Genomic DNA, 25,052 nt, shown 5'->3' on the forward strand with positions numbered 1-25,052 from the left:
GGGGGGTTAACCCGTCCATTCTGCCTGCTTTCAACTTCACTCTCTTACAGCCTTAATCGCTTTTGCACTAGTTTCTGGAGTAAGCTGTGCAGTCGTTTCCTTGCTAGTACCATCAGTATGAGGTTGCTCAACATTTTTCAAGCTTCGCACTACTCTCACTCCCTTTGCACCAGATACTTCCATGTGATTCTCTCGCACAGTTTTATCCATCCTTTGTGCTGCACTAAATTGCTCTAGATTAGTATCTTCAGCCTGGTTATCATAGGTAACATCTTGTCGCGTCTCAGGTAAATCCAATTCACTCGCCATCACTACAGAGACTTGAGTACAATTTTCAGTAGAGACGAGCATACTATCAACGTCAGTAATAGCTTCTTTTCCATCTTCAGAGCCAGTAGGTAAATCAGTCGAATCAGATATTCCCAAAGAATGATCATTCCATAATGTAATGTTATTTGGCTCCACCGGCATCAGGGAGCATAATTCAAACAGAAGGTCACACCTTTCTGAATAGAGTACATAAACCTCTTGGTAGACTGAGAAGACATCAATCTCAGCCTTAATCATTTTTCTGTATTGGCGTCTCACGGAAGTTACGCCCTCATACTCAGCAGCTGACAGAATCTGAAAGAAACGTAATTCAGTCTAGTGTTAAAACGACAATTACTGTATATGGATACTCAAAACATACATAAAAATATTACAATCACCTTATCTGGGGCCCAAATTTCATATGATTCTTTAGGGTAACAAAGAAACTTCAGAGCTGTTGCAAATTTGAGTAAACTCCAACTCTTAGTAACAGGTGATACGTCAATGAACTTCTTTATAGAATTGCGCAATAATTCCAAGTACTGCCGTTCATGTAACTCGAGATGATACAAGAGACGAGCCGTCTCAACAATGCATTTAGTAACCTGCATAAAAATGAACATCCGTTTCATCACTGAAAGTAGCAGGAAAGGCCAAAAAAAAATCTGGAAAATCATGTGATAAATTTCAATTCACAATACAAACAGTATGTCCATGAATAACAGTTCATTGGCAATAAAGCATTACAAGCGCACAATCATCTGAAAAGGGCGAACACTGCACGGCCAAAGAAGACTTATTCAAGGTTACTAAGCATGCTGAAAAAAAAGGACTAAAATTGCATGACAATGAAGCAATAAAGCAGAGAAAATTCCATGTCAGAAATAAGAAAGACAAGCCGATAGCCTCACCGAGTCTTTTTCAACAACAAAGCCATATGGGTGTAAGAAAAGGATTAATCCTTTCCCACTGGGGGCGTGATACTCCTTCGGCTTTGATGTTTCCTCAGGCAATAAAGTATGCAGGGTATTCTCTAGACCCCAAATCAGCTCCTCCACAATATTATCATACTGACAGGTTATTTCCTGAAAAATAAAAGAAATGGTGAGCCATACTGTTTGCACAAACAGAGGCAACAAGATAGCTTACAGTGTTACACTAACCAGCTTCTCTTCGATTATTCTTTTGAATTCAGCCCGTCCAACAAGTAGTTTCTGCCCAGAGCCACAAAACTTGGTGAGCATGTCAGACAGGTCTTTACCCACAACTCCCTTAGTAAGGTCAATGGCAGTGGACTTCTCCTCAAACTTTTTGAATTCCTCCAGCCTGACATTCTGAGAAAGAAATGCAAAAGGTATTTAAAAAATCTTCTTAAACATAATGATATTTGTCTAAATCGTGATCGAAGTATTAATGTTGCCTTTGTCAAGTATTCTAAATAATGACAGGAGATGGGGTATTTCAATAGGTGTGCCTCAATCGTGAAGTATTAACGTTGCCTTTGTTATACACTTCCTTCAGTGGTGCTCCCAAAACTGTTCATTTGGGAAGCTAGATCTTAGTATATCAGAACAGCCCATAGTGGCATTCTAGGTAAAGGTGCCATGTTAGAGCTCATTCATATCCCTACCTATGACGATGTAACCACTCAGTACAAATGTGTGCATAGCAGTAACCAGTTAGGCTTCACCTGCACTGATTCAATTTTGAAGAACCTATTAGCAGATGTCTGGCCACTGAAGATGGGCACGATGACATCAAAACCTAATTAACGTGGAAATGAAGATCGACTCGATCTAACCCAGGAAAAAACGTAACAAGTAACAACTACTTGCTCTGTTCCCTATATATGTTTTCCTGGACCTGCAAAATTGAGTTTCAACATATATCTATGAAAACCAAGCATGTAGTTATTGGAATGTTTGCAATTTGAATGCATATTTAAGTATGTTGGAACGGTTAGTTGACCATCAAAAGAGATGATTGCGAAGCCAGAGGGCAATTCGTACAACAGCATGGTTGAAGAATCATTGATCTTCTTTTTGAGCGATGACGAATCAAAAATCATACCTGCTGCTGAGAAACCAAGTACGTATAAGTAAGAATATGGGATTACACAGACCCCCACTCACAAGCCCGAAATATCACGCGTCAAGACACATGGGGCGAGTAATTAAAGCAGCTGGTTATCTAACTCGATCGGAGAAAACTGTGTTATGGCAGGGGCTGCATTGGACTGAAAAGAGGGGAGGATTTTTGGGTTTATGCATGGGGTTCTCAGCGGTCCGAGTAGCCCTGGAAAGAAAGAAACCTAAGACACCGCATGAAGAAAGCCTAATCCTAGAAATCGGTTTCCCGGGAGCGGAAATCGCCTCCCCAAAAAATATGGGAAATGTTAACGCCCACACGTGTGGGCGTTCACCACCCCAACCACACGCAAGCATCTCCGTTGGCTTCGGTACGCACGAATCTTGTAGCAAACAGGCCGGTTTTCGGCGCCACGTAGGACGAGTCTCGTGTGCGGTGTGCGAGTCAGTTCGCCCGCACGGTGGTTGCCATCCCGTGGTCAGCGGTTGCCACTCAGAGGCGTGCGGTGGACCTGCCATGCGCCGGCACGCCATGCTCCGACCGCGGTTGATGTCAAACACTTCGCACACCCCTCCACCCTCTCCCTCACGGTTCCATTTACTTACCCGCGACGCATTTACTGGCACAACCCACTCGCACTTGAAACCCCTGGAGGAGAAGGCGAGAGGAGAAGGCGACGGCGGAGGCAGAACAATCGACGGTGTTCGCGGCCGTCGGTGGTGCTCGCCGGAGCGGAGCTGCTTCACAGGAACCCGTGCGGGTTGAAGGTAATGCTCGCTTCATCTCTCGCAACCACTTCCTGCATTTTTTCCCCTTTCCCTCCCTGTTCGATTCCTAGATCGATTCCTAGAGATTCTGGCGATTCGGCGGTGCGTCGGCGTTCCCGCCGGCGCCGAAGTTGTCTGCTAGCAGTTTTTTGGTGGCACTGGGCAGTTTCGTCGCCGCCGTGGCGGCGGCATCGTCGGTGCGGTTATGCCTGTTCGGAGGCACGCACTAGTCTTGCGCATGGATTTGGGAGGTGTCCCCCGGTTTGTTTTGATGCGCATTGGTTTGAATTTGTGTTTGCAGTCAGTTCGTGCGAGAATTTTGAGGGTGATTTTGAAGTCGAAGTAGTTGCCATTGAAACCTAGATCTAGTTAGTTTGGTTTTGAAACTGTAGAACGAGGCGAACTTGGCAGAATGACTGAACGTGAACAAATGTGTGGCAACTAAACTCCCTGAACAAATGTGATAGTTGCCACAAACGTGTTTTCCTTTGCGGCAACAAATTACTGAAAATGTCTGTCATAGTTGCCACATTCAAGCTTTCACATATGGCAACTAATTTTATTGAATGACTATGATAGTTGCCACACCCACGCTCTTCCATGTGGCAAACTGAATTTTGCTGAATTTATATGATAGTAACCACAAACATGCTTTTTCATTGTGAGATCTAATTTTTTCTGAATTATTTGTTATAGTTTCCACACTTTGATAGTTGCCACAATCGGTAGTCAATGCAGTTTCGGCATCCAGCTGCACTGGACGGCAACTAATGTGCACATCGAGTGTGCGTGTTTGCCACTTGGATTGTATAATCATGTGGCAAATAGAATGTGAACACAATGTCTTTTGCCACAATGCAGATATGACAATGTGGCAAATTGGCTGCATAATATGTGGCAACCAAATTTGCGTACCAATTGTGCCAGATGCCATATCATGTCTGTTGCCACATCATGTCTGTTGCCATGTTACAGTCAGTACAATGTGGCATTTTCATTGTACTACGGACGCAATTTTTTCGTTTTACCACAATGACTTTTGTGATATCTGAACACACTGTGCTTGTTTTCAGGTTATCGATTGAGATGTGGTTTCATTGCTTTTTTGTACTATATTGGGCTAACATGGCAACTTCAACATTTTGTTTTCAAGTGCATTAACCAACGTGCTTACTTGCCACGTTTATGTTCTCGACAATCATAGGGGGGAGGGGGGCCGCGTGCGTGTTCATGCTATATTTTTGCATTCACTAGTTGACATTTTCTGTTAGGTGGCAAATGCTTACCTCTTGCATTTACATTCCCCCCTTAACAATTTGGTCTGTTCCTACATCAGCAGAATGGCTCGTGGCGATCATCAAAATGATGACGATGATTTCATGGATCCACCACAGCGTAACCGAGCAACTGGACGGAGAAAAGAGGGCGACGAGGTAACTGTCCACACACTCGCCCCATCTCCTCCCGATTTTTGTTATTGGTTGGCAGCTATATCTTTTGTAGTCGTCTGTCATGAACTAAATTTTCATGACATTGCAAAACATGGCAACAGCTGATCACTTTTGTGTCTGTTTTTTACAGAAGAAGAAACGTGTTCGCAACAGAGCCTCCCAGGAACGTCTGACTCTGTTGATTGAAAAATTCACCGACGATCAAAAGGGGGTTGCTGCTGAGATGGGTATGCAGGCTCTGATGGATGTCCGGTGCACGAACCTTGTCAACCATGTATGCGACTGGCTTGGTGAGATCTACGAGCCTGCCTCCAGGGAATTCGTGATTCCGGGACGCGGAAGACTTCTGTTGAACGAGGAATCCGTGTTCTGCACTTTGGGTGTGCCTCGTGGACATATCAAAGTCTTGTACGAGGTCAATAATGAGATCGAGGAAGCTATGTTCGCCCGTTTGTTTCCTGGATTGGAGTCCATGCCGAACACGTCTGTACTGGCAGATTCGCTGCAGGCCATGACGACGCACGGAGATGTTTTCAAGATGAAGCTACTCATGTACCTCATCTCAGCTGTTTTCGCGCCGACCACTTCCCTTCGCCCAAGCAACAAATGTTTCCCCATCCTGGTGAATGATCCATCCTTTCTACTTTACTTTCCTTCAATCTTCTGGCTCCGATGTCACGTGTTAAGCTAATGACTGCCAGTGTTTTCGTTGTTTTTTTCCGTTTGATTTCTGATGCGGCAAACTTTTTGCCCTGAAATTTTGTGTGGTGCAGGCGAATCTGAAAAATGTGAAGAACATGAACTGGTGTAAGTTTATTGCCGACTTTCTCCACGATGCTTTCAAAAACAAGATGTACCAGAAGGGTTGTCGACTGCATTTAATGGTATTTATTTTACCAGATCTCTGTGTGAACTCTTGTTTATAACACAGTTTTATTCATGCATGGCAACCCGATCATAACAAGATGGCAACTGCCATAATGACAATGTGGCAACTGCCATATTAACAATATGGCAACTGTCATACTGACAATGTGGCAACTGCCATCATATTAGCATGGCAACTGCTATCACAGTATGATGGCAACTGCCAGCACACTATGATGGCAACTAGCACATACATACTATCATTGGATCATACATTATCCTGCTCTTTTTCCCAACTACAAAGTACCCATGATGGCAACTGACATTTTTTTCTTTGTAAAACTGTTTTAAATCAGCTCATGTATGTCGACTGTCTTGATCTGTCCACCGTGGATTTCTCTAGGGTAGGAGGCCCGCCGCCTACGCACAAGTTTGTTGTTTCTGCGTGGACCATCAACGCTGTCAAGGTTGTGTTTGCCGCAGACAGGGCAACTAATACCACATATGGAAAACTACAGGTTAGTTTTTGTTTATCTCTTCACATGGCATGCTTACAAATTTGACATGAGGCAACCGTCCGTGGTTTATAAGGCATGCTTACAATTTCTTTTTGTTTTTCATAGCTGATGGCCAAGCATGCTATAGACTACAGTGTGTTTGGGGGGCCTCGAAAATTTGGAAAGTGGATGGACGTGCACTCAGCTCGTCTTGCCCTTCTGAGGTAATCAAAATATCGACATCCATTGTTTGCCGTGGATTACTTGTTGATGTCACGCAAACGACTGCAATACGGGTTGTTGTTGATGCTTCTTGTTTTCGTGCACAGGCGAGGGCACCAGTTGAGCATCTAATTGGGCAGTTTGCATCCGGAATGACCGGCTTGCTCGGGAAGTTGGTTGAGGGGTGGACGTCCCTCAGTGCCTCTGACAGCGACGCGGTTGCGAGGCAGTTCACTTCATTTGTCCCAGAACGTACACATCGACCAACCGGTTGCCGTGGCCGGTATGACTACAACAGTTCCCAAGAGCCCGGTGACACACAAGATGATGTAGATGGAGACGCTAGCCTCAGCAAGGATGACGACGATGACATAGATAATGTGCATCAGGACACGGATGACGATGAACATGCTGAAGTTCGCACAGGCGGCAACAAGGGCAAGGATGCAACAGATGCCCCCCCCCCCACCGGAGAAAGTGATAGAACATACGGATGCGAGAGGCGAGGGGGTGTTGCCATCAAGGAGGGGGAGGGCTCCAGATGATGTTGGGCAGGGTTCTCATGGCAAGAGGTCTAGGACCGATCCCGTAGCTGCCAGGAGGAGGTTCGACTTTCAATTTTAGTTTTCTGCTGTGTCTATTTTCTTGGAACAATCTCATCCATTTCTTTGCACTTGTTTTTTTGTCAAGCGCGGCAATGGGTTTGTTGTCTGACAGTTGCCACCTTCTTTTTTCCCTCCATCTGTTACGTGTAGTGAGCCGACTGCTGGTGGATGAGCAGCTACGAAGGAACAGGCGCCAACGCCAACCCGTGTTTCTGCTCGCTTGAACAAAGGTGCCCCCATTGCCGGTGACACCTCTTCCACCAGGTCTTCTCCTTGTACGACGACGACCAACACCGGGGATCCTGTTGTGTTGCCATACCTGAGGAAGCCAGTCAAGAAGTATGTTTATCCATGTGCTTTCATTTACATAGTGGTATTTTTTCTTGAATTTCCAATGCTACTGTTTCAGCTTGTCACATGTTCTTCCGTCATCGTCCCCCATGCGGCAACCGCTGTTTTTCCAAATGATTTCTTCCTTCATTTTTTTAGTTTACGGCAACTACTATTGGTCTTTACATGGCAACTGGCATCTAGGCCAACTGGCAACTACCACTCTACCTAATGGCAACTGCCATCTTTTACCTTTGGCTTTGTGAGCTCATCCCACACACAGGTTTCAAATTGCATTCCTGACAGAACATACATTTGTATCATTCTTCAAGTTTGCTAACATGGCAACTGCTGCTGGATGGCAACTGCTAACTATGACACATGGCAACTCATGTTCCCATTACATGGCAACTACCAGCTTTTACACTTGTTTTTTTCATTCTTTTAAGATTTCTACCATTGCAAACATATTTTTGTTCATTTTTTCATACCTTTCTCATGTGATTTTTTTCTTTTTTGCAGGGTGAAGAAGACTACTACGCGCGGGGCCAAGCATAGCAGTAAGGACCCGTTCGAACGCCTACATTCAAAGTTGTCAACGGGGGGCAACTCAAATGTACATGAGGCACCCGGCGACAACACTGCTGCTGCACCGATGACTGCTCCCACCAACTCTGATGCAAGTGGCCGACCATCTCCGCCGGCTGCGGATGTCCAGGCTAGAACAACAGGCATCCGTACATCAGGGAGTGACGAGTCGGTATCTGCCAGGACAGCTGAAATATTGCCAACTCTTCTGGCAATGAAGGATGCTGCTGTGAGCCATCCAACCCCATCAGCAAGTGTTGAAGTGGACGCTCCCGAGACGAATCTAGGCAAGGAAGATTCCCGCTCTTCTGACACTGATTTCAAGCGCGTGCGTGGTGGCACACCTGTGTCCACGACAGAAGCCGCTGAGGCGGCAGTTCATAAGGATATGCCATCTACAGGTGAGAGTCCTGGCACAACAGCTCCAGCCCCTGTCGGTGCAGATACTGCTAAGGTGACCGTGGCGCGTGCTGGTCTTCCACCTAGGCGTCGCAGCCCCCGCAAGCAAGCAACAGTCATACCCAACGCACCGGCTGTATCTAGGAGCAGGACAGACGAGTCTGGGTATGTTCCTGCGTCCACACTGTTCCCGACACCCGCCAAAAGCAATGTGATGGAGAAACCGCAAGACCGGAGCACAATTGATGCAGGTGTGAAGCCGGGCACGAGTGACGCAGGTGAACGGCCGGAGCAGACTGCGCCTTTACCCGCAGTGGAAATCCCCAGCATAAATCTGCGCACTTCCAGGCTCCCAGTCAATGTCGGTGTCCTCTACAGCCCAAACAAGAAGATTGCCATGAAAGCTGCTGCTGATACCGCTGACAACACGCCCCGCCCTGCAAATAAGCCCGAACATTCTGTAGCGGCTGATTCAGATATGTTTGTTGATCTTTCACCATCGGATTCTGCCCCGCAAATCGTTCGTGGTCCGGCCAGTAGGAATGAGAGGCACCCAATGGCATTTACCCCACCGAGCTTCAGCCTTAGCATCAGTCAAGATCAACCGGTGGTGCAAGATCCTTTGCCAGTTGCCTTTGCTTTCCCAGGAGGCATGCCCGCAATGATGGCGCAGCCAATGGTCGAGGGCAGGAAGGCTGTCAAGTTTGCGGAGCCAATTGTGCAAGGTACACTTGTCGTGTCCTTATGATTTTCCTGTATACATCTTTGTAGTTTGAATTTTGTCCCAATCATATTCCTTTTGGGTGTTCTCACTTGTGATGGCAACTGCCGTGTGATGACATGGCAAGTGGATTTGATGCACCATGTCCTACATTTTTTGTTGCCATGCTGCATTTTGACATTTGGGTAAACACGTGGCAACCGAAGTTGATTCATCATGGCAACTGTATTTGCTGGCACATGGCAAATATAGTGCATTCCACATGGCAACTGGATTTGCCACACCATGTCACCTGCATTTTTTTTTACCATTCTGCATTTTTTCTGTACGGCAATCACATGGCAAGTGGAGTTCACACAACATGGCAACTGCATTTGATGTGACATGGCAACCACAATCCATCTAGATGGTAATTCAGCACAACTGCATGGCAATTGTAGTTGCCATGACGTGGCCACTGTAGTTGCACCACACGTGTCAATTTCCCCACTATTTTTCTACCTACATCTCACATCATACACCCTATTTCCTCACAACCCATCTGTTTTCTGACTTTCTCCTTATCCTAACACACTTTTTATTTTTTGAATCATTGCAGGCACCCCTGAGGAAATTTCACCGTCACTTGACGAAGCTTACCGCAAGATCGAGGAGGCGGCATTGCAGAGGAGGACCTTGCGAGGGCAAGGGCAATCAAGTTCCAACTTGCCTGCAGAGACGGCATCTGAGGATACCATCAGAAGTGCCACCCCTGGTTCTGTGAGACAGCAGAGGGTAGTTCACCCACCTCCCGCGGAAGACTACGAGCCCGAATTCAGGGCCACTAAGGAACAGACCCAGCTGTACGACATCATCAAGCGGTTTGGAAATGCGAGGGCCAGCAGCAAGCACATGAAGGAGTTGAAAGCGTAAATGACCACGCCCTATAATCTCTCATTGTGCTTTGTTCCTTTCTTAACATTCATCTTCTTCGTACTCTCTATACATGATGCACTTACGTTCTAGTTCTTTCATATATTCTTTTACTTAGCAGGCATGATTCTTCCATGTTATGTCATTTTCATACAGCTCATGTTTGGACAGAACCAAAGGCATTCAATGCGGAGCGACGTACGTTGACCTGGGTGATCTCGCCGAGTCCGTGAGGCCAAATGGTAGAATGTCGACAAATGTAGTTGCATGCGGGATCGACTACATCAACAATCACATCGATGTGTGTGCCGACAAGATCATCATGCATTACAGTGTGACATGCAAAATATGGGATGGTGACTTCCACCACAAAATCCTGAGGAAGAATTTCGCTCAACACGGTGAATTCAAGCTAACACTGAAGAAATATGTGAGTACTCCTCCCATGTCTGCACTGTTTTTTCACATGGTGTGGTTTTTGCCATCTTCTGCACTTGTGATTATGTGGCAGATGTTTTCATGTGGCAACAGCTACCGTGCACATTTACTTCTTTTTGTTTTTTGCATCCCGTGCGAACTATGTGGCAATTTGATTGTAAAATGCACGGCACATTTTGTTCACCCATAACCAAACATTCTACGTGATTCTATTTTTTTTGTTCTTCCGCTATTCTTTTTGTGTAGTCTGCTTTCTCATTCATTCACTTTTCGAATGCAGGTCATGTTCCCCATGTTACAGGATCTTGCACCACATGACACTCAAGACAAGTGTGGTCACCACTATGCGGTCTGTCTTGACCTGAAGAACCAACGTTTTGAGGTGCTTGATTCAATGCATTCGGAAGCTGATTCAGATATTACTACGCATGCCGAATTCTTCATCAACAACCTCAAAGAGACATGGAATCGTCACTACGAACATTCAAAGGTCCAGATCAGACATTTCCCGATTGAGTATGTGGCGACTGTGAAGCAAGGGAACATGTAATTTCTTAACCCCCTCCTTCATGTGATGTTTACATCAATGCAACCCCTATTTTTGTTGTCACATCTGAATTGAAGTCTATCTTTGATACGTCTGTCCTTTTTTGCGTGTTCATCTGAGTCTTTTTCTCATGCAGTACGAACTGTTGCTTTCATGCGCTGGAATACTTTGCAAAGTGGGAAGACAGAGTTGTTCCCGCTATCACAGCTGCAAAGGTCGCTGAGCTCCGGAAAATCCACACATGGAACTGGTTGACGAATGAAGATTTCAACAAGCGGTACGAAGCACGCGAGTTCGTGGAGGAAGCTGTCAAGAAAATCAACAAGAAGTACAAGTGATCACGTGGTGTTACACACCAGACGCATACCTTACATTCTGTTGCTGAGGAATGTGTCACACCCTAGCTAGTCATGCATTAGAGTGTTGCATCATGTTTACTTTTTCATCAGAAACTTGAAATGGGGATCTGTGAAACCCTCAGAATCATTTTGAAAATGACCCAAATAAAAATTTCTCCAAAAGGGTCCAAGAAAATGCTCATGTTGATCTCTGAAAACATTCGACAGAGATAAAAATCAAACCAATATTTTTAGTGGCTCATGGACATTTATTTTGGGCATTTGGAATTAATGCATAAATATTTGCATTGGAAATATATTTCTATATATATGAAATATGGTCCAAATATTATGCCATTTCTAAAGGAGCTCTGGAATAATATATATAGCTCCTGCAAAAATTGGCATAAGTTAAATAAATGATTTAATATTTTTTTTAAATCAAAACAAATGTCAGAAATTAGAAAACAGAAAATATATAACAGGAGGAGCCTACCTGGGCTCCTCCACTGTGCGGCCCAGCCAGCTGGCCGGCCCAGCCAGCAGCCGGCCCAGCCCACCACTGCAGCTCTCCGTCGTCTTCCTCCCCTCGCCCCGAAGCTGCTGCGTGCTCGCGCGCGCACGGCCGCGCGGCCACCTCCTGCTTGCCGACGAGCTCCTGGCCGCGTGGACGACTCCCGCAGGCCGTCCCGATCCCCCCCTGCTCTCTCTCACTCTCTCCCGGCTCTTCCTTCCTCTCTCTCGCTCTCTCTCTCACACGGCCGAACACCACCGTCGCCGCCGTTCGCCATAGCAGCCATCTCCGGCCACCCCTCGCTCCCCCGACTAGCTCAGGAGCTCCGCCTCGACTCCCTCTTCCTCCCCACCGCTCCACAGCTCCCCGGAAGCCCTGCATCGCCGCCACGTCGCCGTTCCCCTCTTCGGGCTCCGACCACCGTCGCCGTCGATTCGCCGTCTCCAGCGCGTCCCCGAGCCCACTTCGACGCCCACTGCAACCGCGGTGAGCTACGCCACCGTTTCCCCCTCTCCTCCCCCTCGTTTCCCCACCGTAGCCTCCTCCCCACCACGGCCGAACCTCCGCCGTCGCCGAGCTCGCCGTCGATGCAGCTCCGGTGACCATTTGGTCACCCCGGCGAGTCCAACGAGTTCGCAAGACCCCGTAGAGCATCCCTAGCGCCTCGCTTCGCTCGACTTCGAGCTCCAACCCTGTTCCCGTGCACGACCGAACCCCGGCGGCCGCAGCCGAGCTCGCCGCCGTCAACTCCGGCCACCCCGAGCCCAACCACCACCACCAATAGTCGCGGCTCAACCTCAGCAACACGTAGATGCCTTCCGCCATCCATTTGGTTGCCGGAATGGCAAAAAGCACTTTCGCCGCCGTCTCGGGCCTCGCCGGCGTCATGCCGCCGGCGGGTTTGACCTGTCCGACCTGAGGTTTGACCCCCCAGGGTCACTGACGCGTGGGCCCTGCCGGACAGGTAGTTAGTTAGTACTAATTACCGTTAGTCAACCCCCCCCCTGACACTGACAGTGGGCCCCAGCGCCACTAATCCCTAATTAGGATTAATTTAAACCTGTTAAACCCCCCCTGTCACTGACGTGTGGCCCCCACACGTCAGGTTTGACTTCAGCCAGCCGCAGTTGACCACTGACGTCATGCTGACGTCATGCTGGCGCAATAATTATAATTTCTGGATTTAATTTAAATCAGGAAATTCCAGAATATTATTTAAACTTCAAAAATTCATAACTTTTATTCTGTAACTCCAATTTGGACAAATTATATATGAAAAATGATCAGAAAAATCCAATCTATCCATCTGTACTATTTTCATGCATGATCAAACAAGTTAAATTGATGTTCTAAGCAGAACAAGGAAAAGCACTTTAAAAGGCCATATTTGAATTTGAAATTTGAATCCTTGATTCAAATTTGTTCAAACCCTTCTGGTTTTAGTTGCATTAGCCCAACACACTCATATTGCCATGTTTCATGCATGCATCATATTGTTGCACATTGTTTGGTGATGTTTGTGTATCGGTGCTCTCTGCGGCAGGTTCTGTCCCCGAGGAGTACCGTGATTACCCTAACGAAGAACCGTATCAGTGCATCGAACCATCAGGCAAGCAACCAACCATTTGATCATATCGATACAATCCCATGTTCTCGCTCCTGCTCTCTTTTACTGCATTAAGACAACGCGATTCAAACTGCTGTGTGCTACGGTAGTTGAACCCATTTCCTCTGCATGACCTGTCATTGCCACAGTAACTAGATGAAACCCACTAGCATGTGTAGGAGTTGCTTGAGCCATATGTATGTGTTGTTCCTACCTTGCTATGCCTGCTATGCTTAGAGTCGTGTCAGGTCTGGTTCATCTGGGTGATGGGTTGGAGTGAAATGGTTATGTCGGTAATGAGAGTGGTGTGGTGAACACGATTTGGTAAAGGTATCGATAAGAGGCCATGTAGGAGTACATGGTGGGTTGTTTCATTGAAGCCGACCTTAAGCACCGAGATGTGTATGTGTGATTTAAGAATCAGCTACTACCATGCATTGGGCCCGAAACCAATGGACCCTCTCGGCTTCTTATTCACCCTAGTTCTCCGTCCAGGAGTTGCAAGTAGTTTCTGGTGTTTGTAGCCTACTGGAGGCCGTGGACAGCGCTGACCGTAGGGGTGGGCTGTGATGCGGTAGGTACGTGGCCGGGTGTACCGAATACCCGTTAGGTATCTCGGGAACCCTGTTCACATCGTTCGGGGCCGTATGGGAAACCTCGGCCGGACTCCCTGCGGATGGAACCTGGATAGGCGATAAACCTGGACTGGAGGCTTAGGTGATTAGGTAGGTCGTGGCCGACACCCACGTTGGGCTTCCGCTTGAAGGTTGCCGAGTACATGTCGTGTAAACGACGGTAAGTGGTGAGAGCGTGTATGAAGAAGTACCCCCTGCAGGGTTAGCATGATCTATTCGAATAGCCGCGTCTGCGGTAAAGGACTACTTGGTTGCCTATACAGTTCATAGACAAGTAAATGGAAACTACTAAAAGCCTCAAGATAAGTGTGAGTGCCGAGGATGGCTCTTCCGTAGGAAGACGGAGGCGGATCCTCGGTAGTGTATTGAATTGGTGAGTAGTGGACTCGTGTGCGCAAAAAATCTTTTCAGTTGGAGTATCGTAGGATAGCCTAGCCAAGAGTCAAAGCTGGCTTGCTGCAATAACTCCACCAATCCTTCTTGATACTATGCATGTATGTAGGATCTGATGTAAGTCTTGCTGAGTACCTTTGTACTCATGTTGCTATAATCTACATTTTTACAGAAGACGCTGCAACCCCTTCTGATGGGTTCTATGTAGACGTTGACATCAACGAGTAGGCTAAAGACCCAGGTGGTGACCCTGAGCTTGTGAAGGACCTTGTAGTATAGCTAGGCTTCCCAAGCCTCTTTTATTTTACTAGTTGTCTGTACTCAGACAAGCTACTTCCGCTGCTGGTTTGTATGACTGTATGACTTGTATGTGGGGTCGTGAGACCCGTACCTTTGTGTATGTTATGTATGGCTCACTGAGCCTTAAATAAAGTACTTGTGTCATAGAGTCATGTTGTGATGCTTCGTTGTATTTGCACATATCGAGCATATTGTGTGTATGATTGAAATGCTTGGTATGTGTGGGATCTGACTATCTAGTTGTTTATCTTTAGTAGCCTCTCTTACCGGGAAATGTCTCCTAGTGTTACCACTGAGCCATGGTAGCTTGCTACTGCTCTGGAACACTTAGGCTGGCCGGCATGTGTCCTTCTTCGTTCCTGTGTCTGTCCCTTCGGGGAAATGTCACGCTTTGAGTACCGGAGTCCTGTTAGCCCGCTACAGCCCAGTTTACCGGAGTCCTGCTAGCCCAGTGCTACAGCCCGGACCCACTTGCTGATGACCGACACGTTCGAAGCTGGGTCATGGATGCCTGTCCCTGTAAGTCTGTGCCACTTTGGGTTTACAACTAGTCATGTCAGCCCGGGCTCCTTATCATATGGATGCTAGCGACACTATCATATACGTGAGCCAAAAGGCGCAAACGGTCCCGGGAAAAGGTAAGGCAACACCCGTGGGGATACCGTGCGTAAGGCCGCAAAGTGATATGAGGTGTTACAAGCTAGATCGATGTGACATCGAGTCGGGGTCCTGACACTTAGGTACGTGGCCGGGGATACCGGGCACCCGTTAGGTGTCACGGACCCCTGTACACATCGTTCGGGGCCGTATGGGAAACCTCGGCCGGACTCCCTGCGGATGGAACCTGGATAGGCGATAAACCTGGATTGGAGACTTAGGTGATTAGGTAGGTCGTGGCCGACACCCACGTTGGGCTTCCGCTTGAAGGTTGCCGAGTACATGTCGTGTAAACGATGGTAAGTGGTGAGAGCGTGTATGAAGAAGTACACCCCTGCAGGGTTAACATAATCTATTCGAATAGCCGCGTCCGCGGTAAAGGACTACTTGGTTGCCTATACAGTTCATAGACAAGTAAATGGAAACTACTAAAAGCCTCAAGATAAGTGTGAGTGCCGAGGATGGCTCTTCCGTAGGAAGACGGAGGTGGATCCTCGGTAGTGTATTGAAGTGGTGAGTAGTGGACTCGTGTGCGCAAAACCATTTCAAGTTGGAGTATCGTAGGATAGCCTAGCCAAGAGTCAAAGCTGGCTTGCTGCAATAACTCCACCAACCCTTCTTGATACTATGCATGTATGTAGGATCTGATGTAAGTCTTGCTGAGTACCTTTGTACTCATGTTGCTATAATCTACATTTTTACAGAAGACGCTGCAACCCCTTTTGATGGGTTCTATGTAGACGTTGACATCAACGAGTAGGCTAAAGACCCAGGTGGTGACCCTGAGCTTGTGAAGGACCACGTAGTATAGCTAGGCTTTCCAAGTCTCTTTTATTTTACTAGTTGTCTGTACTCAGACAAGTTACTTCCGCTGCTGGTTTGTATGACTGTATGACTTGTATGTTGGGTCGTGAGACCCGTACCTTTGTGTATGATATGTATGGCTCCCTGAGCCTTAAATAAAGTACTTGTGTCGTAGAGTCATGTTGTGATGCTTCGTTGTATTTGCGCATATCGAGCATATTGTGTGTATGATTGAAATGCTTGGTATGTGTGGGATCTGACTATCTAGTTGTTTATCTTTAGTAGCCTCTCTTACCGGGAAATGTCTCCTAGTGTTACCGCTGAGCCATGGTAGCTTGCTACTGCTCTGGAACACTTAGGCTGGCCGGCATGTGTCCTTCTTCGTTCCTGTGTCTGTCCCTTCGGGGAAATGTCACGCTTTGAGTACCGGAGTCCTGTTAGCCCGCTACAGCCCGGTTTACCGGAGTCCTGCTAGCCCAGTGCTACAGCCCGGACCCACTTGCTGATGACCGACACGTTCGAAGCTGGGTCATGGATGCCTGTCCCTGTAAGTCTGTGCCACTTTGGGTTTACGACTAGTCATGTCAGCCCGGGCTTTTTATCATATGGATGCTAGCGACACTATCATATACGTGAGCCAAAAGGCGCAAACGGTCCCGGGAAAAGGTAAGACGACACCCGTGGGGATACCGTGCGTGAGGCCGCAAAGTGATATGAGGTGTTACCAGCTAGATCGATGTGATATCGAGTCGGGGTCCTGACAGCGTTGGCATCAGAGTCGGGCTGCCTGTAGGTTCTCCAAGCCAAACTGGTCGATGTTGAGTCTAGAAATTCTTTAGTTATATGTAGGGGAATTGTTTGTGGGATGGAACGTAAGGCTCTTTTTACTCCTTTATCTTATGACATTCTGATCTGAGTCAGTGCATTCTTCTACCGGGGGATAAGGAATTAGGATCTGTTCTCTCTATCAGGATCACGTGTTACTAATCAGTAGTACCTTATAAGTTTGATGGATACAAGCCTAGTTCAGTTCTACTACCACATTATGTTGTTAGAATGGATTCAGAACTTTGATATGATGATGATGAGTGTGTATGTAATCCTTTGTCAAATGTCTCAAAATCCTTCTTGAGCATTTACAGCTGTTATGCTGCCGAAATTTTGCTAGAAATTCTAATGCCCTTGCATTATGATTGTGCTTTCAGATGGCCACTCGCGACCTCAATCAAGTGGTTCGCCTGACTCGATGCCTAGATGTACCCGGCCATACTGCTAAGTTGGTCAGGGTAATGACTGAGGCTGGATACCGCTGGTATCCCGAGTACACGGTCGAAGAGCAATTCCGAGATTTTAATCAGAGCCAGTATCTCTGCACTGTCAGGATATTTCCATCTTATCCTGGATCCACCGAGCCTCTTCACTGCTCTTATGGACTCGGGGTTACTATTGAGATGGCTGTGCAGGACGCCGCCTACTCTATGATGACCATTATGCGAGTCAGATCTGGTATATTTCGGGACTCTGATTTCCGGTATATGCCAGGATCACTTCCGGGAGCACAAGGGTATCTCCAGGCTATCTATGCTGACCCCACTCAGGAGGATTCACGGACTCGCACCACTGCTGAGATGCTCGAGGATAAGGACCGTGAAAATCGGGCCTTAAGGCTAGAGCTCTTCAACACCCGTGCTGACCACTGGGCCACTTTGACTCGGTTCGCACCGGCGATGCAAGCTGGATGTTCAGATATGCGCGATCTCTATCCTGTGAGATCTGCTCTGCCAGACGTGATGGTTTGGCGTGATGTAGGAGGCATCACCCCACCTCGCGGTCCCCGCAGGCCACCGTCTGTTGGTCCAAGGCCTCATCCTAGCCCCTATGGGCCACAAGCTCCGCGAGACCGTCTGTTTCCAGATGATCATGTTGAGCTTCCAGGCTATGGAGGTGACTTCTACGAGGACTACTACGGATCGGTCTGAATTAGTGGTAGTATCACTAGTTCGCACTAGCTGTGTCGTCTATCGTCCCGCGTGACTCGTGGGATATGACCTAGTTTGTACTCCTTCCGGAGGTGTAGAAAAATAATGTATAGGAGCTTGGAATGCCTCCGATGAGATGTAATCCTCTTTTCACCGTAATAGTACTTGTTTGGTCTTGTACTAAACCCTGTATGGTGTGTATGACGATGGAATAAAGAAGCAGTTTCTGTATCTACCATGTCATACGGATGATCATCTTGCATTTCGAGTTTTCCTTACATTTTTATCCTATGTCGGAATTTTATCATCCTGACTAAATCATTGTCTTGTTTACCTAGGATGGTCAACACGCGCGCTAACCCTGCTTCTCAAGAGCAGGCCGAAGGCAGTGAAGCCAGGGATGCAAATTTGCCTCATCCTCCTTCACTAGCCGAGGTTATGATGGAAGCTGAGAGAAACAAGCGGGAGACAAACCGTTTGTTGGAGCGTATTGAACAGAATACAGCACACCATCAGAGGGCTAACGTGGTGTCACTCAGTGATTTTATCAAATTGCATCCACCCACGTTCCACCACTCCGTCGAGCCTCTCGACGCTGATGACTGGCTTCGCAGTATCTCTCACAAACTGCGTTCCGCGCTGGTAGCGGAGGCTGACAAGGTCACCTTTGCTGCATATCATCTTGAAGGCCCCGCCAGTCTATGGTGGGAGAATTATGGAGCTATGCGCCCAGCGGGCCATGTCACTACTTGGGCTGAATTCAGCGAGGCTTTCCGTGAACATCACATTCCGGAGGGTCTCATGGACCGTAAACGTGAAGAATTTTGCAGTTTCACCCAAGGCCGACTTTCTGTGGATGCCTATAGCAGGGAGTTTGGTAATCTCGCCCGATATGCAACTGAGGAAGTTTCTACTGACGCCAAGAAGCAAGCAAGGTTCCGTAAGGGCCTTAGTCCTGAGCTTCGCCGCGACCTCCGTCTGCATGAGTGCACATCTTTTTCGAAACTTGTCAACAAAGCCATCAGTGCTGAAACTGGTCAGACTGACTATGACGCAACACGCAAGCATGGACGTGACATGGGTTCCTCATCCGGTGCTGGTCCTCAGAAGCGCCGCGTGTGGGTACCCAACACCGCCCTGCCACCCAGGTTTACACCGAGGCCATCCTTCCAGGCGCCTCGCCCCGTTCAACAGTCTGCTCCAGCCAAGCCCTATGGGGGTCCAACCAATAATGTTCCTCCACGTACCAGCTCCGTGACTTGTTTCAAGTGTGGGGAATCTGGTCACTATATGCGTGAATGCCCCCAGACCAACCCCAATCAATCTGCTAAAGCTGTTGGCCGTGGCAAGCCGACAGGAAAAGTATTCCACGCCAAGCCGGTCACCGCTTCACGTGGCCATGTCAACTGTGTCTCTGCCGAAGAAGCTCAAGAGGATCCCAACGTCGTTCTCGGTACGCTTCTTGTTAATTGCCACCCGGCATCTGTCCTTTTCGATACAGGAGCCTCTCATTCCTTTATATCTGAAAATTATGCTCGTTTGCATAACGTTGCATTCTGTGACATGCCATCCACTATGGAAATCTCTACCCCTGGGTCTAGATGGCAGACCTCTAGGGTAAGTTATGGAAATGAGATCCAAGTCGACAGACTTGTTTTCCTTGCGTCTTTGATAGCCCTTAAATCTTCAGATATTAATATCATTTTGGGTATGGACTGGATGTCGGCTCATCATGCCCAAATCGATTGCTTCTCTAGGACTGTTCAACTCACCCATCCTTCGGGAAAGATAGTTAATGTCTTGACCCGAATAGCCAAGCGACAATTATATTCTCTTAACGCCAGCCCTTTGCCAGATCTTGAGGACGTTCCGGTAGTCCGTGACTTCCCGGATGTCTTTCCAGAGGAATTGCCAGGTGTTCCACCTGACAGAGATGTTGAGTTCGTAATAGACCTCATTCCAGGAACCGTTCCGATTGCTAGAAGACCTTATAAGATGGCACCCCTAGAACTAGCCGAGCTTAAGAAACAACTCGATGAGTCCTTGAAAAAGGGTTTTATCCGACCTAGCTCCTCTCCATGGGCTTGCCCCGTCCTATTCGTCAAGAAGAAGGATGGTACGGACCGGATGGTTGTAGATTACCGACCTGTCAATTTGGTCACAATCAAGAACAAATACCCGCTTCCCAGGATCAACGACCTGTATGATCAGCTCGCTGGATCCTCAGTCTTCTCCAAGATGGATTTGAGGTTGGGCTACCATCAAATCAAAATCAGAAACGGGGACATTCCTAAAACGGCCTTTGTCACTCGTTATGGCCAATACGAGTACACCGTCATGTCCTTCGGTTTAACCAACGCTCCAGCCACCTTTTCTCGGTTAATGAACTCAATCTTCATGGAGTATTTGGATAAATTCGTCGTAGTTTATCTCGATGATATACTCATCTACTCCAAGAACGAGGAAGAACATGCCGAACATCTAAGGCTAGTGTTGAAGAAACTTCGAGAGCATCGCCTTTATGCCAAATTTTCTAAATGTGAATTCTGGTTGTCAGAAGTGACCTATCTGGGTCATGTAATATCTGGTAAAGGTATTGCTGTTAACCCTGAGCGAGTTCAAGCCGTCCTTAACTTGACTCCACCTGAATCAGTCAAGCAAGTTCGGAGTTTTCTAGGCTTAGCGAGCTATTGTCGTCGCTTTGTCGAGAACTTCTCCAAGGTTGCTAAACCTTTAACCGAACTCCTCAAGAAAGATAAAAAGTTCGAATGGACTCCACAATGTGAGCACAGCTTTCAGGAACTGAAAAGACGCCTGACTTCTGCTCCCGTGCTGGTACCGCCAGACTTCTCCAAGGACTTTGTTATCTACTGCGACGCCTCGCGACAAGGACTAGGTTGCATTCTCATGCAAGATCGACACGTAATTGCCTACGCTTCACGGCAATTGCACCCACATGAGGAGAATTATCCTACTCATGATCTAGAGCTTGCAGCCGTAGTCTATGCACTTAAGACCTGGCGACATTACCTCCTCGGTAATCGTTGCGAAATATTCACTGATCACCAAAGTCTGAAGTATATTTTCACCCAACCGGATTTGAATCTCAGGCAGAGACGTTGGGTTGAATTGATCACCGACTTCGACTTAGGAATAACCTACACCCCAGGGAAAGCCAACGTCATGGCTGATGCGCTAAGTCGTAAATCTTATTGTAACAATCTGATGCTACAACAAAGTCAACCGCTTCTCCATGAGGAATTTCGGAAGCTTAACCTTCACATTGTATCTCAAGGTTTTCTCTCCACCTTGGTGGCAAAACCTACCCTTACGGATCAAATTATCAAAGCACAGAAGGTAGATCCGGGAATCTCCCGCATCAAGAGGAACATTCAGAAAGGAATTGCGGATTGTTTCTCCATTAATGATCAAGGAGTCGTATACTTCGGGAATCGACTAGTAGTTCCCAAAGTGCGCAACCTAAGGCGATTAATCCTTAAGGAAGCTCATGAATCTCCTCTCACTATTCATCCCGGTAGTACTAAGATGTATCAGGACCTACGCCAGAGGTTCTGGTGGACTAGGTTGAAGAGAGAAATTGCTCAGTATATTGCTAATTGCGACGTCTGTCGTCGTGTAAAAGCAGAGCATCAACGGCCTGCTGGCACCCTTCAACCCCTAGCTATTCCTGAATGGAAATGGGATAAAATTGGTATGGATTTCATTACCGGGTTTCCCAGGACCAAGAGAGGGAATAATGCTATTTTCGTCGTGGTCGATCGTCTTTCCAAAGTAGCCCACTTCTTACCTGTTCGTGAGAGTATAACCGCTAGTCAACTGGCAGACTTATACATCTCCCGAATAGTGTCTCTCCATGGTGTTCCTTTGGAAATTAACTCGGATCGAGGAAGTCTTTTCACCTCTCGATTTTGGGAAAGTTTCCAAAATGCTATGGGAAACCGTCTTTCCTTTAGCACCGCTTTCCACCCTCAGTCGAGTGGTCAAGTGGAACGCGTCAACCAAATTCTAGAAGACATGCTTCGAGCCTCTGTTATGTCATTCGGAATGGACTGGGAGAAGTGCCTTCCATTTGCCGAATTCGCTTACAACAACAGCTATCAATCTAGCTTGGGTAAAGCCCCTTTTGAAGTTCTCTATGGACGACGGTGTCGAACACCCCTTAACTGGTCAGAGACCGGGGAAAGACAATTCTTTGGCCCGGATATGATTCAGGAAGCAGAAGAACAAGTTCGCATCGTTCGTGAAAAGTTGAAAACAGCCCAATCTCGTCAAAAGAGTCAATATGACCGAAAACATAAGGCTATGACTTTCGAGGTTGACGAGAAGGCTTATCTTCGGGTCACCCCTCTAAAGGGAACCCATCGTTTCGGTATCAAAGGCAAATTGGCTCCTCGTTACATTGGACCTTTTCGCATTCTTGCCAAATGAGGAGAAGTTGCCTACCAGTTGGAACTACCTCCGCACCTCTCCAGAGTTCACGATGTCTTCCACGTTTCTCAACTCAGGCGTTGCTTCTCGGATCCTATCCGTGAAGTGGACCACGAAACGCTTGATCTCCAAGATGATCTTACATATCGAGAGTACCCCATTCGTATACTCGATCAGGCCGAGCGTACCACTCGACGCCAGAACATCAAGTTCCTCAAAGTACAATGGTCGCACCATTCTGAGGATGAAGCAACTTGGGAAAGGGAGGATCGTCTTCGACTCGAGTACCCCGCCTTCTTTCCGGAGGAACCCAAATCTCGGGACGAGATTCTTTTGAGTGGGGGTGAGTTGTCACACCCTAGCTAGTCATGCATTAGAGTGTTGCATCATGTTTACTTTTTCATCAGAAACTTGAAATGGGGATCTGTGAAACCCTCAGAATCATTTTGAAAATGACCCAAATAAAAATTTCTCCAAAAGGGTCCAAGAAAATGCTCATGTTGATCTCTGAAAATATTGGACAGAGATAAAAATCAAACCAATATTTTTAGTGGCTCATGGACATTTATTTTGGGCATTTGGAATTAATGCATAAATATTTGCATTGGAAATATATTTCTATATATATGAAATATGGTCCAAATATTATGCCATTTCTAAAGGAGCTCTGGAATAATATATATAGCTCCTGCAAAAATTGGCATAAGTTAAATAAATGATTTAATATTTTTTTTAAATCAAAACAAATGTCAGAAATTAGAAAACAGAAAATATATAACAGGAGGAGCCTACCTGGGCTCCTCCACTGTGCGGCCCAGCCAGCTGGCCGGCCCAGCCAGCAGCCGGCCCAGCCCACCACTGCAGCTCTCCGTCGTCTTCCTCCCCTCGCCCCGAAGCTGCTGCGTGCTCGCGCGCGCACGGCCGCGCGGCCACCTCCTGCTTGCCGACGAGCTCCTGGCCGCGTGGACGACTCCCGCAGGCCGTCCCGATCCCCCCCTGCTCTCTCTCACTCTCTCCCGGCTCTTCCTTCCTCTCTCTCGCTCTCTCTCTCACACGGCCGAACACCACCGTCGCCGCCGTTCGCCATAGCAGCCATCTCCGGCCACCCCTCGCTCCCCCGACTAGCTCAGGAGCTCCGCCTCGACTCCCTCTTCCTCCCCACCGCTCCACAGCTCCCCGGAAGCCCTGCATCGCCGCCACGTCGCCGTTCCCCTCTTCGGGCTCCGACCACCGTCGCCGTCGATTCGCCGTCTCCAGCGCGTCCCCGAGCCCACTTCGACGCCCACTGCAACCGCGGTGAGCTACGCCACCGTTTCCCCCTCTCCTCCCCCTCGTTTCCCCACCGTAGCCTCCTCCCCACCACGGCCGAACCTCCGCCGTCGCCGAGCTCGCCGTCGATGCAGCTCCGGTGACCATTTGGTCACCCCGGCGAGTCCAACGAGTTCGCAAGACCCCGTAGAGCATCCCTAGCGCCTCGCTTCGCTCGACTTCGAGCTCCAACCCTGTTCCCGTGCACGACCGAACCCCGGCGGCCGCAGCCGAGCTCGCCGCCGTCAACTCCGGCCACCCCGAGCCCAACCACCACCACCAATAGTCGCGGCTCAACCTCAGCAACACGTAGATGCCTTCCGCCATCCATTTGGTTGCCGGAATGGCAAAAAGCACTTTCGCCGCCGTCTCGGGCCTCGCCGGCGTCATGCCGCCGGCGGGTTTGACCTGTCCGACCTGAGGTTTGACCCCCCAGGGTCACTGACGCGTGGGCCCTGCCGGACAGGTAGTTAGTTAGTACTAATTACCGTTAGTCAACCCCCCCCCTGACACTGACAGTGGGCCCCAGCGCCACTAATCCCTAATTAGGATTAATTTAAACCTGTTAAACCCCCCCTGTCACTGACGTGTGGCCCCCACACGTCAGGTTTGACTTCAGCCAGCCGCAGTTGACCACTGACGTCATGCTGACGTCATGCTGGCGCAATAATTATAATTTCTGGATTTAATTTAAATCAGGAAATTCCAGAATATTATTTAAACTTCAAAAATTCATAACTTTTATTCTGTAACTCCAATTTGGACAAATTATATATGAAAAATGATCAGAAAAATCCAATCTATCCATCTGTACTATTTTCATGCATGATCAAACAAGTTAAATTGATGTTCTAAGCAGAACAAGGAAAAGCACTTTAAAAGGCCATATTTGAATTTGAAATTTGAATCCTTGATTCAAATTTGTTCAAACCCTTCTGGTTTTAGTTGCATTAGCCCAACACACTCATATTGCCATGTTTCATGCATGCATCATATTGTTGCACATTGTTTGGTGATGTTTGTGTATCGGTGCTCTCTGCGGCAGGTTCTGTCCCCGAGGAGTACCGTGATTACCCTAACGAAGAACCGTATCAGTGCATCGAACCATCAGGCAAGCAACCAACCATTTGATCATATCGATACAATCCCATGTTCTCGCTCCTGCTCTCTTTTACTGCATTAAGACAACGCGATTCAAACTGCTGTGTGCTACGGTAGTTGAACCCATTTCCTCTGCATGACCTGTCATTGCCACAGTAACTAGATGAAACCCACTAGCATGTGTAGGAGTTGCTTGAGCCATATGTATGTGTTGTTCCTACCTT

Source organism: Triticum aestivum, chromosome 3B (genome assembly GCF_018294505.1).
Source record: "Triticum aestivum cultivar Chinese Spring chromosome 3B, IWGSC CS RefSeq v2.1, whole genome shotgun sequence".
Lineage (NCBI taxonomy): Eukaryota > Viridiplantae > Streptophyta > Magnoliopsida > Poales > Poaceae > Triticum > Triticum aestivum.